The sequence below is a fragment of the Coregonus lavaretus genome (genome assembly GCF_964263955.1).
Source record: "Coregonus lavaretus genome assembly, chromosome: 5".
Lineage (NCBI taxonomy): Eukaryota > Metazoa > Chordata > Actinopteri > Salmoniformes > Salmonidae > Coregonus > Coregonus lavaretus.
In genome coordinates this window covers 32,559,714-32,573,856 of record NC_139992.1, presented here as the reverse complement: position 1 = coordinate 32,573,856, position 14,143 = coordinate 32,559,714, and the positions used below count along the sequence as shown (strand labels likewise).

Sequence of the window (14,143 nt, the reverse complement as noted above, 5' to 3'; positions counted from 1 at the left end):
TGTCAATTAGCCTATCAGAAGCTTCTACAGCCATGACATCATTTTCTGGAATTTTCCAAGCTGTTTAAAGGCACAGTCAACTTAGTGTATGTAAACTTCTGACCCACTGGAATTGTGATACAGTGAATTATAAGTGAAATAATCTGTCTGTAAACAGTTGTTGGAAAAATGTACTTGTGTCATGCACAAAGTAGATGTCCTAACCGACTTGCCAAAACTATAGTTTGTTAACTAGAAATTTGTGGAGTGGTTGAAAAACGAGTTTTAATGACTCCAACCTAAGTGTATGTAAACTTCCGACTTCAACTGTACATGCAACTTCTCTTCTGTCATAGCCTAACTTGTTGCCCCTAGAAGACTAAATACAATAGGGATCACCAGAATAATGTCTTACATCGATAGAATGAATGCATTAGTAATCTAGTTAACACCGGTAACATTGTCTGTTTCGTTTAGGGACCTGGGGAAAAAAGCAATAACTCCAAATCAGTGGAAAGATTGGTCCTGTCCAAATGTCATCAGTTTAACCGGTTTTAAGGAAATGAAAAGCTGATTAAAAAAGATGTTTATGATAAGTCTTCAGTTCGTCTTGGGTGCATTTTTTATGTGGTTGAAATACTGTCTGCTTGCATAACTGTGTCTAAGATAACACATTACACGTGCATTCGCATTTTCTCAAGAGATGCTGAAAGAAAGAAATCATATTTCTCCACTGTTCCCGAGACAAAATTAAACATTTGTTGTATAATGTTATTGCAAGAAATGCATTATTCTGCAGGAGTTAATATTATATGATGCTATATGTGAGAGGTTATACAGTACCAGTCAAAAGTTTGGACACACCTACTCATTCCAGGGTTTTTCTTTATTTGACAGATCAATGTGATTTTTTTATTTGAATGAAAGCTTATAAATTACTTTCCATACCTCATGTACATGCGCATTGAATAGCTGTGGGGGCAATGTAGTGGCGGCAGCCTATTTGAAGAGTTGAGAAGGGTGCAATTGCGGCCCGCATTCGAGCCGTTCCTGCATGTGGGCATTCCTGCATTTGCAGGAACCTCTCTTTATATTATACTTCTATTGGTCAATTTTTAAGTTTGGACAGGCTGGGAGAGCTCCAGTACAGTAGGTGGTATTAATGCACAATAGCGTTGGATGCCAGCCACCGATAAACCCCACAGAACAAGGGGTGGGGGGTGACAACGGCTAGCTAACATACACCGGTAGACAGTGTCCTTCGCCCCCGCCTGTCGGGCACTGTTTTCCGTAGTTCTGTTATCAATGGCGAGAGCAGGTGGTTGGCAGGCGGGAGCAAAGGACACTGTGTGCTACAGTGGGGAAAAAAAGTATTTAGTCAGCCACCAATTGTGCAAGTTCTCCCACTTAAAAAGATGAGAGTGTCCTGTAATTTTCATCATAGGTACACGTCAACTATGACAGACAAAATGAGAAAAAAATATACAAGAAATCACATTGTAGGATTTTTAATGAATTTATTTGCAAATTATGGTGGAAAATAAGTATTTGGTCAATAACAAAAGTTTCTCAATACTTTGTTATATACCATTTGTTGGCAATGACACAGGTCAAACGTTTTCTGTAAGTCTTCACAAGGTTTTCACACACTGTTGCTGGTATTTTGGCCCATTCCTCCATGCAGATCTCCTCTAGAGCAGTGATGTTTTGGGGCTGTCGCTGGGCAACACGGACTTTCAACTCCCTCCAAAGATTTTCTATGGGGTTGAGATCTGGAGACTGGCTAGGCCACACCAGGACCTTGAAATGCTTCTTACGAAGCCACTCCTTCGTTGCCCGGGCGGTGTGTTTGGGATCATTGTCATACTGAAAGACCCAGCCACGTTTCATCTTCAATGCCCTTGCTGATGGAAGGAGGTTTTCACTCAAAATCTCACGATACATGGCCCCATTCATTATTTCCTTTACACGGATCAGTCGTCCTGGTCCCTTTGCAGAAAAACAGCCCCAAAGCATGATGTTTCCACCCCAATGCTTCACAGTAGGTATGGTGTTATTTGGATGCAACTCAGTATTCTTTGTCCTCCAAACACGACGAGTTGAGTTTTTACCAAAAAGTTCTATTTTGGTTTCATCTGACCATATGACATTCTCCCAATCCTCTTCTGGATCATCCAAATGCACTCTAGCAAACTTCAGACGGGCCTGGACATGTACTGGCTTAAGCAGGGGGACACGTCTGGCACTGCAGGATTTGAGTCCCTGGCGGCGTAGTGTGTTACTGATGGTAGGCTTTGTGACTTTGGTCCCAGCTCTCTGCAGGTTATTCACTAGGTCCCCCCGTGTGGTTCTGGGATTTTTGCTCACCGTTCTTGTGATCATTTTGACCCCACGGGGTGAGATCTTGCGTGGAGCCCCAGATCGAGGGAGATTATCAGTGGTCTTGTATGTCTTCCATTTCCTAATAGTTGCTCCCACAGTTGATTTCTTCAAACCAAGCTGCTTATCTATTGCAGATTCAGTCTTCCCAGCCTGGTGCAGGTCTACAATTTTGTTTCTGGTGTCCTTTGACAGCTCTTTGTTCTTGGCCATAGTGGAGTTTGGAGTGTGACTGTTTGAGGTTGTGGACAGGTGTCTTTTATACTGATAACACGTTCAAACAGGTGCCATTAATACAGGTAACGAGTGGAGGACAGAGGAGCCTCTTAAAGAAGAAGTTACAGGACTGTGAGAGCCAGAAATCTTGCTTGTTTGTAGGTGACCAAATACTTATTTTCCACCATAATTTGCAAATAAATTCATAAAAAAATCCTACAATGTAATTTCCTGCATTTTTCTTTCTCAATTTGTCTGTCATAGTTGACGTGTACCTATGATGAAAATTACAGGCCTCTCTCATCTTTTTAAGTGGGAGAACTTGCACAATTGGTGGCTGACTAAATACTTTTTTCCCCCACTGTAGCTTAGCCAGCTAGTCCTAACGAGGTACACAGCAGACGGGAGGCAACACCGTGTGCTAGCTAACTAGCAAGCTAGCTAGCACACGCTGTCACTAACTATCAAGCTAGCTAGTACACGGTTCGCCCTAGCCTCCCATCTGCTGTGCTAACAGGAGGCGGGGACGACCGGTAGACAGTGTTCTTCGCCCCCGGCTGTCGGGCACGGTTTTCTCCTGGTACGCAGAGGCGAAACCGTGTGCTAGGTAGTTGACGAGCAAGCTAGCACACAGTGTCACCCTAGCCTCCCATCTGCTGTGCTAACGGGAACAACCGGTAGACAGTGGCCTTACCCCCTGACTGTTGGGCACATTTTTCTCCGGTACTCAGCAGGCGGGATGCAACACCGTGTGCTAGCTAACTAGCAAGCTAGCTAGCACACGCTGTCACTAACTGTCAAGCTAGCTAGTACACGGTTTCGCCCTAGCCTCACACCTGCTGTACTAACAGAAGGCGGGTACGACCGGTAGACAGTGTTCTTCGCCCCCGGCTGTCGGGCACTTCTTTCTCCGGTACCCAGCAGGCGGGAGCGATGCTGTGTGCTAACTAGCAAGCTAGCTAACGCACAGTGTCGCTCTAGCCTCTTGTCTGCTGTGCTTGCGGGAGGCGGGGGCAACCGGTAGACCGTGTCTTTGCCCCACCAGTCGGGAACTGTTTTCCGCAGTTCCGTTAACAACAGTGAGGGAAGGAGTTCGGCAGGCGGGAGCGAAGGACACTGGCTACGGGCATCACTTCTGCTAGCTAGCAAGGAGGACTCCTCTAGGCGGGGGTGAAAAAACTCAGATAATACTTTTATTTCCCTTTTGACCTCCTAGCAGGAATGCCCTGAATTGCGGGCTGCAGTTGCACACTATTGGAAGAGTTGGAGTCATGGTTTATTGGGGTCTTTCAGGATGTTATTTTTGCGCACCCGTCAGAGTGAATGTCATTCTAGTGAATATGGTCTACTGTATTCATCACTTAAATATAATATCTATCATCTCTACATGCATAAGTGCATGTGATACACTATGAAAGTTCATCTGGTTTGATTGGTATAGACTTAGGTTTGTTTAACCTTTTCAGATTTTTTGAAGTCAAACAATGTATTGACAGTTCAATGTGGTGTTTTAAATTGAATGAAAGTTCCTAAATGTCTTTCAACACAAGCAGATGCACATTGCATAGCGATGGGGCAGTGAAGTGGCGTCAACCTATCAGAAGAGGAAGGCGTGGCTTATTTGGGGCGTGACTTTAAAGCAATTATTTTTTGTCACCCGTGGATGTCATTCAAGTTCATCTGTTCTGTTGTATTCACCAGTTCATGGTTTTGTGTTTGTACACTGCCTGCATTGAATCTATAATACTTGCATAATTGTACGTGGCATTAAGAAGCCTGTTTAAGGCTTCCATTGTTAAGGTGGTATCATTTGGCTACAATATTGTGGCCAATAAATGTGATTGTTCTGTTGAAGACTCCAAAGATCAGTTTGGAATCACTATTTCATGTTGTTGAACCGCTGTAATATCTTGATTTGTGGGGAATTGATTGAATTGCTTATAACCAAGTTGAAGTAATTTGGATAGGTAGTTACAAAGTGAAAAATAGAATTGGAGCGAGATAAAAAAAAGGGGGTATATTTACAGGAAATATTAGTTTGTATTTTTTATTTATTAGGTTTAAGGTATAAAATGCAGAAATCGCTCTGCCATTTCCTGGGTGCTAAAATTCAATACAAGCGATGTACAGTGTAGAGAATCATTGTACCATCTAATCCGCTGTGAAATATATTTTCAATAACCAAACTCATTTAATGGTAACCAGTTGAAGCAATTTTTTTAGTTTGATCCAAATACTATATATATATATTTTTTTTTTACAGTGTACTGCACTGGCCTGGCTATGCATCCGCCATAGCTGCACCATAGTCAAAAGGGTCTGTGTTTTGTCTTGGACCTCCACAGCAGATGATAGTGGCCACAAACAGCGCCAAGTCACTGTCGTCCAACGCTAAAGAGTTCAACCTCATGGCGAACTGGAACTTGGGCTCCATCATGTCGCTGAAGGGCCACCATAGACTCTTGAGGAACTCCCGGGTAATGAACCCTCCTCCGCTCGCCACCAGGACGCCATCTTTGTTCATACAGGAGGCCAGGAGGGTGAAGAGGGCCTCATACACCCCGTACTTCAACAGAGTCACCTGCAGAGTAGAAGAAAATGTAGATTATATTAGTAGAAGTAGTAGAAAACTATTCTCAGGCGGAAATTGTTTTTGTAGAAGACTCATCCATAAAAACAACAACAGACATTTCACAAGGAATATGATACAATATACACAACATAACATGAACCACACATTGCACATTCATAAAGTTCTACAAAATCCTAACACTGGTCACCCACTTGGTCATTCAGGTCCAGGCACTGGAAGCCTGGTACGGACTTGGCGAATTCTGTAAGCTCCGTCACAGTCTCCACAAAGAAGCATTGGGAGCAGTGGAACAGCCTGGCCTCTGCCTCTGCCTCCCTCTCCTGGAGCTCCTCGGGCCCAGATCCTACTCCATCTGGGCCTACACCACCTCCTTCTCCTCCACCCACCAGCCATGCCATTCGCTCAGCCAGCTGGAGTGTCTCCATGTCGTGGATGACAAAAGGCTGCCGGAAAGAAGAGAAGAGAGAAAGACTAACCTAGTTCGTACATAATACAGTGTTGTAAGCATAGTTTGGTAATGTATAGTATATTACACATTCTGGACCGGTTTCCTGGATCCAGATTAAACCTAGTCCATGATTAAAAATCATTCTCAATAAAAAAATCTTAATTGAAAGTGTGTTTTAACCCAACTCTAGGCTTAATCTGGGTCTGGGAAACATGTCCTAAATGTTGTGCATGATATAGGCTGCCAGAGAGGGGCGCCAGTGAGCAGTCAATGACTAGTAGTACACTGTAAAATTTAACAGACTGGAAATATTGGATGTATTTTGGACATTACCGTAAAAAAAGCTATGTAAAACACAGTAGCAGTTCACTTACCAATCAAAAAGAATGCCACACAAAAAGCACACGGGTAACAAAATCAAAGCTCATCCTCTGGAGCAAGAGAGAAAAACGTTTTTGCTAATTATTATTATATACATGTAATATTTTAGTCTTAGTTAATTGGTACCTGTTTTGTTAGTTTATATACATTGCTTTCTTTGTGGCAATGCTGTTTTATATTAAAGAAAAAATATACAATTAGAACGGCACATCATACAAATAAATAACTTTGTTAAAAGTAAACCAAGCACACACAAAATAGGAGCTACATGTAAAACGCAGGCCCCTTGTGGAAATTAGTCAAATTGTACCATCACTTAGCCTAAATTCAAACAACTCACTCTCCCCTTACAATAGATTACAGTACCAGTAATGGTACTGTCAATGGATTACAGTAGCGGCATTGATACCATAAAACTGTTTCGTTTACAGTAACTTACTGGCAGCCCATTACCTCTAAATTACTGTAAAATAACTGTAATGATTATCACATTTCCTAGCATGCTCTACTGCAGGTAGATTTTTTTGAATAGTTTTTAATATCTGTATTTTTGTATGTACATTGATTGATTAATATTATGATACACAAAGATAAATAACATACATGTTTCTAATCTAATCCAATTAGTTAGAATTATGTCTGTCCAAACTGGACAGACATAATTGCGTTTAGCAAATCTCAAAATAAAAAGCACATAAAAGGAAGCTTGCAAGTAGTAGAAGCGAAGTAGCAGAACGTCCATCTCTTCTGTGTTTAAGGGAAACCGGAAAATATGGGATGTAGACACAGGGGCGGGACAGACGTTGCAAAACTCACTCAATACTGCCCCTCACTCTTCGCAAGGAATGTTAAGTTGGGTCTCAATTTCCAGGTAGGAAAAAAACTGCGCCGATTGACGGAGCCACCCCTTTTGTGATGAAAAACGACATTGCAACACTGCACTACGCTCCGTCGGCCCTGTTTGCGTATTGTCTGTAGACCGCTTTAACGGAGGGAAGTTGTCGTTTGCTGCTGGATAGGACAGCCGGCAACGAAGACAGGTAGTGAGGGTGAATTTGGAAAACCAGATAAGATATTGGGGTTGCTAGGAGTGTGAGTCATCTCCCCGGCTTTTGGGAACAGACTGTTTTGTAGCGTGTTGTTGGACATGCAAATTAATTGGCTAAGCTTTGTCGTGGAAATTCTACACATGGGACACTCGAAGTCAATCTTAAATGAATAATTTTTTATTAACAGTTAACTGGAGAGGTTCCAACAAACTTGATGCACCATAGTGAACGTCTGTCATGAGCTCTACCTGGGCAGTCCCGTTATTTCTCTTATATACTGCAAACAAGTTATATTTGCATGATTTAGCTTACTTATCATTCATAATTAATTCATCATTAACGTTTGCTTCATTCATGTGACCAACCAATGCTGGTTCATGCATGTGCCCTGACGTGACATGCATTAATGTGGACTGTTATTTATCAAATCAACTAACTATGTTTAATTGTCATTCGATTAAATTAATCATGTAACAATTAACTCATTAGGAATTTGGGGCACCACGGAAGAAGTTGTTTAACGAGTTTCCATCTCCCGACTTAAACTCTTATATATATATATATTTATAACAGTCACTAATTAAATCAGTTCCTCATCAGTCTCATTCTGAACGTCGCATAATCCTTGAACCTGCAAGAACCCTAACCTTATTGATGAATTATCAATACACAAATTGGCTTAATTATTTATTTACTAACTAACTAAATAATAACACATAATACGTAAACACACACACACGGTATAGGTTATCAAAATGGGAGGGGTCAATAGAAAGAGAGTGAAATGGAGAGACAACTCCAGAGATTCAACTTATCGTTGTTACATTTGGAAAACACCGCTCATTCGGATAAGAAATGCAATGCATATTTACGCGTAGCTGTCCTTGATCGTTGTCTCTCTGTTTAACCACTTTCTCAAAAAGGGTTTGAGTGTCTATCCCACTTCGGTGAGACTCGGTTTGTCTTTGAATGGAGTGTTCGTTAGAATAGATACTTCAGATGTACCTACGGTTGTCTGAGATGGGATTGTCCTTCCCAACTCGTGTCTTTAGTGAATGTTCTAGACTACTTTACATGTACAGCTGCAGACTGATATGATAAGGTCTAGTGCATGGTCTTCTTCTCGTGTAGAGATTGAGAGTGTAGTGTATTAGGATTATGTCTTTGTTAAATGTTTTTCATGAAGAAATGGAATGTTGTTTATGTTAGGTCAAAAGTAGCCAGTTGTGGGGTGACGCCCCAGGGGAGACTGGTGATTGGCCAGAAGAGGGAGCAACCCATCTGTTTGCATTGTTTATAAGTATATGCAGGACGAAGTAGAAGTCAGAGCAGCCATTAGAATTCGAGGACACTGCTCTCCAGACCCTGCAAGTCTGTAACTCATGCTGAAAGCTTGTGATATGAATAAATCTTATGATCCAGGTTCAGTATGAGCGGACTCCTTTGTTCATCAGCAATAATTGCCAGCATTTACTCGATACGACAAATGGCGCCCAACGTGGGGCTGGTCTGCAAATCTTCTTTGCTTCATTCGTAGCCGCCAAGCTAACTCGTTCTGAAGTCATGGCCAGAAAAGGGTGAGTTTTTTCTCACAAGCTTTGGAGGTTGTTAGTTTGGATACTACTTGTGTACACTGGAGGAATGTACCATTACGACCGAAATGTGCCTCGTGTGGCGTTATTGCTGAGAACGGGGGTCTGGCTAATCATTATCAATTGTTGCACTGGTAGACAGGGCAAAAGGGGGGAGAGTAGGCTTGGAATTTTAGAGCAATCGATGGTAGGGATTAACGGCAGATATGGCAGATGTACAATTAAGGCAGATATGTGCATACATTAGAGCACTGTACCGCGTAAGACCCCAGGGGGGCCATTTAGAATGGGCCGACAAATCCGGTTGCGCGTTAGAATGTGCAGTCGGTGTGTTTTAAAGAAAACTCGGGTTGATGGAATTTATCTGATTTGTGATTATTGCTCGACTTTCATCCGACGGGGGGTCCGCTTGGGTGTAATTTCTCGGTAGATTGTCATTAAATCCACGGTAGCACAAACGGTAGGAAAATAAGTCAAAAGTAAAGGGCAGTGCAGGATGCTTGTTGTGTGGGGTAGGCCACAGTTAGCTAAAGGCTAATGCTAATGCTAATGCTAAATGCTGGTTCAGGCCACATTGTACATAAAGGCTAATGCTAAGGCTAAATGCTAATTGTGTTGCGTGCTACATGCTAACGGGTGTCCTTAGAGGTCCCATTGCGATGGGATAAAGCCTCTTAAATTATGTTTGTGTGTGTGTGTAATTCAGGTTCTATGTTTTGTGAGCGCTGTTAAATGTTGTTGACTATGAGGGGAAAACGGAGGTACAGCAGGACTGTTAAACTCCCTTCCACGGTGAAAAAGTATTTTTGAATGTATCGCGCATGCGTAGGGATTTTACTAGACTGGGCTGCAGGGGGAGACAGAGAAACACAGACGAGGGAACAAAGAGGAAAGATTTGAAAATGAATTAGATCTTCTAGTTTAAACGGCTGTTGTTTGAAAATGAAACTATTTGTTGAGATGTAGTGAATTTATAAATTAGATATATGTTAACGGATTATAATGAATTTAATTAAATGACGGATTAAAATAAAATAAAAATGTTTTTGAGCGATCTATTTAGTCCTGAGTTAAGTCTTAGCGCGAATGTGAGTGGGGGAATATTGAATATGGTTGAAGTAACTCAGTATTGCATTAACTACTAAAATCTTTTCCTGTGTCTCTGTTCTTTTGTCATATGAGAGGAACAATGGAGAGAGAAAGAGAGGGGGTGCTGACGTATACATCACGTCACGTGACGCGACAGAGGATCAACTCAAAAAGGGTTTGGTACTGGTCTGGTTACAAAATCTTCCCCTACAGGATATTTGATGTTATGACAATTTCACATAGGCTTGGCAAATACTGATTCATTAAAAATTGCATTTTAGAGTCTCTGGCATCACTTGGGTTTGATTGGAATTGTGTTGGGAATCAAGGACTGACATTATTCTGTAAAATTAAGATAATTAGGTGCTTATAGAGCAAGGGGGTTTATGGGAATTGTAGTGTTGTAAGGTTAGAAGGCTTTGTTTTTAGTATTGTAGTCTGAAGTTGACTACTTGCATTTGATGGGTTGTGGTAAGATAGCCACTAATTGATAAATTGGTAAGATAGGATATAGAAATAAAAATTGGTTTTAATTATTCATAATTTTTAATTGATTTTTTAATTGATTTTTTATTTTAATTAGAAATGGTTTTTGAAAAAAAAAATTAATTGAATTTTTTCATATTCATATTTTGGTTGATTGATTTTTGGTTGATTGATTTTTTTTGTTGTTTAGGTTTATATTAATAATTAAAGGGGGGAAGCCATAGGCTATATAGTCTAAAATAAAATAATTCACAATAAAGGAATATAAAAGGGTTGTTACAATGGGGAAAAACGACATCAAGGCTATGAAAGTCATTACACCGGTTGATATAGTACAAAATAGTAATCCTTTAACTAAAGTAGTGTTAGGTTATCCGGCAAATGAAACAAAAGTTGCCCTTCATTCTCAAACAAAAACTGATAAAAGATTCCAGCGATAAGATAAACAAAGGTATAGAGAATGTGACAGAAAAACTAATGGCAGAAGTTAGTACACCTTTCTCACATACGGATTCAGCAAAAACACCCCCACCTTATGAGAAGGAAGTAGAGCTTAGGGATGTTTATCCTCAGCTTCCAGTGATCATCCAGCAGGGTGATTATTGCATCAGAGATGAAGATGAACGAATAATAGATAGAGGACAAGCAGAAACGACCAGAAAGATGAATCCAAAACTCCAGAAGTAAGAAAAAACCCAGAGGTCTGGAAACTAAGAGAAGAATGAGGTTCGGGAAGATGAAGACTTAGAGATTAAAGGTGCTTTATGTTCAAGAGGATTTTATTCAACAATGATTGGCACAGAAGAAATAGAAGGAGATATAGACCGATGCTTATCATGCCTGGATAAAGCGAATAGTTTAGAAGAAGTAACACAACTGAATGAACAACTCAAGAAGAGAAGATACAGAAGGAGAAAACCTGCTGAGAAAATAATCCCAAGAATTGGAGGAGAAGAATAATACATTGAGGTCAAGGAAAGGCCAATAGTAAGAAGATGATGGAAGATGATATTTCGAGGACAGAACTTAGAATATAAGCTTTTGAAGAATCCTGATATGTCAACAGCAAGAAAGAACAGGATCAAGAAACTCTCAGAAAACTCAATCATACAACTGGTGGAGAAGAGAAGCTTTGGTTATGAAGAATCAGAGTGAACCAAATCAACAATCACTGTTACAGCTTCAACTGAACAAGGCCAACCGCAATTGTACCAGCCACCAAGGGGGGTACCAGGTGTTCCATATCCACAGCCAGTTTCTGGACAGACACAGAATTGGAGAGGAAGAGGACGAGAAGGCTTAGAAGGAGGAGGAAGATTTCAGCTACACTTCCAGCAACTTTCAGAAGACTGTTATAATTATGGACAGGTTGGTCACTTTACCTGTGAGTGCAATAAGTCAGGAGGAAACAACAGAGGACATTTCTAAGGAAGATAAAGGAGCAAGTGAAGATCACCTGGGGGGTGTCAGCTGATAGCACCGATTAGAGAAGAAGAGAAAATATCTAACAATTGAAGTGAAAACAAAGGACTATGAGAAATAATGGTGAATAGTGGAAAAACTTATCTGCGTTCAGCCTAAAGAGGTTAAACATCTCACTATGTAAAATTAACTAATTAGGATAGGGATTTGAGGTAGTAAAACAGCTAATTACTCTTAAGGAACCAATTGAGCTCTGCTATAAAAATCAAAGAGAAATTAAAATAGACATACTAATATTAGAACATATACCTATTGCATTGTTGGAAAGAGATGCATTGTGTAAATTGAACTGTACAATAAGATGTACACTAGACGGCTGTCTGGTAGAAGATTTTAAAAAGTAGGGTTTTTGGGAATCATATTTGCTTAAAAAGATAATATCATAGGAAGGATGATAATCTATTAGACTGCCTATTAGACAATCTGTCTGAAAAATAAAGTTAAAAGGGGTGACTGTTATTCTGGGTTACATTCTTACACCAAGAGATTTCAGGCTAGGCTAAAAGGTGTTTAGTCGTTTGCCAAGTCTGTGTGTAAAGAAGTCAGAAGCAGGGGGACTTCCCAATCACATATCCTAAACATTTGGTGGTAAAGGGATTTTGTGAATAAATCAGTGGAAAAGGTTTTTAAAGGTTAGGAGAAAAGATTAGATTAAAATAAGTTAGGAGAACTAGGTTGAAGGAACTCTAAGACAGTAAGCTAAGTTTCAAAGTTAGTAGTAAGAGAGAGAGAAGATTGAGGGTGATTGAGTATCTATATTTACAGTTCCCAGCAGGGAGATCAAGGTAATTATAGGTGTATTTTTTATAATCAAAAGTTTGAAAGTGAGGGTTTAGAGTAGGAAGAGAGAGTGAATATAAGTTACATTTACGTCATTTGACACTAGTGGTAATAGATGGAAGTACAAGTAAAGAGTTCAAAGCTTTGGGGAAACTAGATGAAGTAACAATAAGGACATTAACACGTCAGTCTATTAAAACAACAGTGAGAAGCAATTTAACTCTTTCAACATTGATAGTTATTAAAGCCATAAATATATCGCATTTGATTATAAGGGAAGCAATAGCTCCAGCACCAATTTTAGAGGAAAAGACTGTTATTAGGGTTAGGATGGGGACGTTCCTCCCACATGGAGAGATAATTATGGAGAAGAAGTATTGTTATCAGGACCAGAAGTAGAAGCTGTTGCACCTAGTCAAAGGAAGTATATTTTGTACAACGATATGATGTGGAAGAGGGTTATGAGTGATTGTTCATTTATTTTGCGTAATGTTACTGAGAAAGATCAGGGAGAATATATGTGTACTTATCTAGTGCAAGCATTAAAATTTGTTCTGGTTAAGAATTATTGGTTAAAAGGCTATGTAATTCGTAAAGTGACGCTTAAAATGGAAGATGTGAAATCTGTTGAAGCTTCCACAGTCACCAAAGGAGTTCAGGAGGAGTAGATTACAGTAGTCACTCCAACAGTAGATAATACACAGAGGATATCGGTAACTTTCCCGCTAGAAGTAGTTAAGAGTGTTAATACATCAACTAAATCAACTACTTTAATGGTAACTTTGGAAGGGATTAATGATACGATGGCAATAGCAAATGTAGGAAGTATGACACCGACACCGACAACAACTTTTCTGAAATTAAAGGAGGTAGCAAGAGAGACTCAGGGGTTTATGATACGGATAGAGAGTCAATATAGATTCATCTGAAATAGTGAAGGATACTATCATGGAGGTACAGGATGAGGTCTTTGATTTTAATGACAGACAAGGAGAGGTATCTGATCAGTACCGCTCGTTAGGGAAGAGAGAAACTAAATGGATGGGTTTGATTCTTCTGTTGTGAAAATTAGAGATAGATGGGCAGGTAGGAATCTTTGGTTCCAGCAGCTCATTCTGTAATATCAGTGAGGAATCTTGAGGGTCCATGTCTGTTGAGAATTCCAGCACCAGAGACGTGGGGTTCGATCTCTATCAAGTATGTGTCAATCTTATGCTTTGTCATGACTGTTGTATCAGCAACAATGATCAGTAAACAGATAAAATAATGTCGTTGTCAAAACATTTGTTTAAGCCTAGGTTTAGGTGTTCTTGGTTAAATGAATTACCCTATGGGAATTTGTTAAATGGGAAGAAAAATCAGGTAACAGCGAACCCTGAAGCATTGGAGGTGAAACCCTTGAGGGCTAAAAGTTGTTTTTGTTCTAATAAAACATATGATGTAAGGGGTATGTTTATGGGAATATCAGATTGTGATGATTATATGATAACTTTGGGTATGCATGACCTTAAGGGTAGTAATGAGAAATATGTTACTTTATATGTTCCAGTTAGTAAGAAGAGCAGGACTTTGAGGGTTAAAAGATTAGCTTTTGCCTGACAATGTGACTATTGGGAATTTTAGAGATATTTTGAGGGTTTGTGGTGATAAAGCATATATATTCTTACCC

The 14,143-nt window shown here is 40.0% G+C and overlaps 1 pseudogene across 1 annotated transcript in view; it reads right to left on the bottom strand.

Moving 5' to 3' along the window:
• Positions 1-14,143, bottom strand: part of LOC311129233 (peroxisome proliferator-activated receptor alpha-like) — a 68,627-nt pseudogene that overhangs the window by 3,769 nt on the left and 50,715 nt on the right. The window contains exons 3-4 of the transcript in view: positions 5,359-5,610; positions 4,912-5,155 (exon numbers count right to left, since the gene is read on the bottom strand). The product of the transcript in view is annotated as a peroxisome proliferator-activated receptor alpha-like (transcript). The remainder of the gene's footprint in view (positions 1-4,911; positions 5,156-5,358; positions 5,611-14,143) is intronic.